This window comes from Chinchilla lanigera, unplaced genomic scaffold (assembly GCF_000276665.1).
Source record: "Chinchilla lanigera isolate Chin_1 unplaced genomic scaffold, ChiLan1.0 scaffold00190, whole genome shotgun sequence".
NCBI classification, from domain to species: Eukaryota; Metazoa; Chordata; class Mammalia; order Rodentia; family Chinchillidae; genus Chinchilla; species Chinchilla lanigera.
This window is the reverse complement of record NW_004955591.1, coordinates 56,928-60,155: the sequence shown is the minus strand read 5'-3', so window position 1 is coordinate 60,155 and position 3,228 is coordinate 56,928. Positions and strand designations below refer to the sequence as shown.

Below are 3,228 nucleotides of genomic sequence, written 5' to 3'. Positions count from 1 at the left end.
CTCAAAATGACAAAAAAAAAAAAAAAAAAAGCTCCCAGTTGAGCTTGTTTCTATTTGGCCCCTCCTCCTTTTTATCCCTCATTGAGCCTTTACCTCGGACCGTTATTTTACATCTGATTTCTGCTTCGAGCTGTTTAGCTGAAAGTCCTCTAGGTCCAAGGATTCTCCCAACAAAATTAAACTCCATCCAGCAGCCGTGCAAGGTGGTTGAAGATCCCACAAAAGTTGGGCAGAGTGCTCATGAGCTTCTCCTTGTTCATCAGCTGCATCAAGTAATCCAGAGTGGGCTTCGGCTTCTCCTTCGTTTCCATTTCCCCGACCATATTCCAGGCTCCAAAGCTCACTCCGCCAGCCGGAGAGGAAGGAAGAGCACGGCCCTGCCCTGCGCGCCAATCCGGCAGCAGCCAGGTCCTTTGGAGGCTGGCGACGAGCCCGGGTGCAGTATGGATGCGGGCCTCCTGCACCACTGGGGTCTCTCTGCTATGCCCGCCCCAGGCGCTCTGCGGCCTTCACTTCTTCCCACATACAACTCATACATATTCAGTAAAATGAGTCACACGCGTACCTGACATACACCTCCATTGGAGAACATACTACACTGACGCAGTTTTCTGTGAACATGTTGATATGTTGATCTCTCTCACTAGACTGAGAACTCCTTGAGGGCAAGGACTGTGTCTAATTCATCTCCAGCATAGTGCCTGGTAGTATGAACAGCAACAGAGAAGACAGTAGCTGAAGGTGTAGGAGAAAAAGCAATATTCTTGAGAAGAGGTACAATAGAAAAATGCAAAATTAATTAAAGATGTGCAAACATATTTAGCTCAAAATTAAAAATGAGTGTTAAAAAAAAGACAGACATCATGACGCAAGGAGCTCCACACCATTAAGTGAAGTTGCTCACAAGTTAAAAAGACGATTTTTTGCTTGATGTGATGGCACACACTTGTAATCCTAGCACTCAGGAGGCTGAGGCAGGAGGATCTCCACAAGTTCAAGGCCAGCCTGGATTACCTAGTGAGTTCAAGGCCATCTGAATAACACAAGGAGACCTTGTCTCAAAGGAAACAAAACAAAACATTTATTGTATACGTTATAAAGGGAATTGAGTGGGGCCAGATTAAAATCTAACAACCTATCTGGGACAGTGGCTTCGAAAGTCCTCCCAATCTACCCTATCATCAGGTGAGTCATCACTCTGAGCCTGTAAGCACAGATCCATGAGTGAACAGAAGCTCCCACAGTTGTGGACAAAGGCTAAGGCATAATTCTAATGTATACTTAACTAATTACAAACTGGTTAACATAACCCATTTTCAGATGGCCCTCTTTCCAATGCACTCTTGGACCTGGAGTAGAAAATACTTTAAATGCATTCAAGGGGCTGAGGATATAGCTCAGTGGCAAAGCACGTGCCTGGCAAGTGCAAGGTCCTGAGTTCGATTCCCGGTTCCAAAAATAAAAAAGCTGATCCTTGGGCTGGGGATATAGCTCGATGGTACAAGCGTCTGCCTAGCAACCACAAGGTCCTGAGCTCTATTCCCAGCACACACACAAAAAAAATAAAATAAATTCATTCGAGGCCAACAGGAACCTCATCATCCAAATTTCTCCTACAATCTGCTATGTAAAGCTTTGACTGATTTCCCTGGTCTTTTTTATTCTAGATACTCCAAGTAGTTTGAGTATATTTTCTGCCTATAAATCAGACACATTCACTCTTCCTATTTCACTACATTCTTATAAATCAAGTGAAACCATACTTGTAAATGGTTTCCAGGCAAGAGAGTGCCATACTTAAGGAGTTACTGTTAGAGAATAGGACACACGGAAGAAGGGAGGAAATGTATGTCTGCCACTAATGTGCTACCTTATGAAACTTACTTTACCTCTCTGAGAAGCCTGAGATTCAGCCAATATAGCCTAAAGTTTCCTTATTACAACATGAAAAAGAATTGCTCTCAGTCAAGACAGCAAACATACTTAGAGCCACAAAGAGAAAGGGGAGAAGAAAGAATATATAAATAATGGCCCCAAAACATCCAAATTTGATGACAAAGTTTAATCAGTGCATGAAGGAACATATGCCTCAAACGATAAACTCAGACAATAAAAAGGGCTGGGGATGTAGTTCAGTTAAGGCCCTGGGTTCAATCCCCAGTGCGAGATGGAGGTTGTGGGGTGGGGGGGTGGGTTTATGGGATACAAGAAAGACTATGCTTATAAGGAAAAATATAACTGAAATCACAATTAAAAATTATTATCGCAGCTGGGAGTGGTGTCACACACCTGTAATCCTAGGTTTGGGAGGCTGAGGCAAGAGAACCACTGCAAGTTCAAAGTCAGCCTGGGGGGTCAGGGATATAGCTCAGTGGCACAAGCGCCTGTCTGGCAAGCACAAAGTCCTGAGTTTGATGCCTGGTACCAAAAAAAAAAATCAGCCTGGGCAACAAAATCAGTTCAAGGCCAGCCTGAACTGGCTAATGAAAGCCTGTCTCAAAAAGACAAAAAAAAAATTATCTCCAACAAATGAGCTAACCTTCCAACCTAAAAAATTAGAAAAAGACTAAAGAAGTTTCAAGTGAATCAGGAGGAAGGATATGATTAGCCTAAATTTGAAAAATAAAATGGAAAAAAAAAAATCAAAGGAGAAAACACTTGGTTCTTTGAAATACTGCCACAATAAAAATGAACAAAGCTATAGTTAAACTGAAGACAAAAAAGAAACTCAAATAAATATGACTGTGAATGAGGGTGTATCATTTCATGGCCAGCTCTACATCTGTGAAATTCACATGCTCCTAGAAACACAGTGAGATCTGGCTCAAGAGGGTAAAGAATCTGCACAGATCTCCGAAAGCAGATTACATTACTCACCTATAAAATTTTCATAAAGAAAAGACTTCCCTGGTCATGCTGCAAAATGTTTACAAAATGTTGTGGGGTTTTTTTTTTTTTTTTTGGTTCGGAATCGAACTCACGACCTCACGATTGCCAGGCAGGTGCTGTGCCAGGGAGCTATATCCCTGGCCCAATGTTTACAAAATGAACATCAATCCTTCATATAACCTTTAAAAGCAAAGGAAAAAAACACTAATCTGCACATTCAAAGGCCATTACAGTATTACGGATACCAAAACTGCAAAAAAGATACAAGAAAATTACAAAGCAAGCTACCTTATAAATATATTTTAGCCGGGCATGGTGGCACATGCCTGTAATCCCAGC

At 42.0% G+C, this 3,228-nt stretch overlaps 1 pseudogene; it reads right to left on the bottom strand.

The window, feature by feature from the left end:
• LOC102004220 overlaps positions 1-421 on the bottom strand; it is a 1,507-nt pseudogene extending 1,086 nt beyond the window's left edge.
• Between the last annotated feature and the right edge of the window lie 2,807 nt (positions 422-3,228).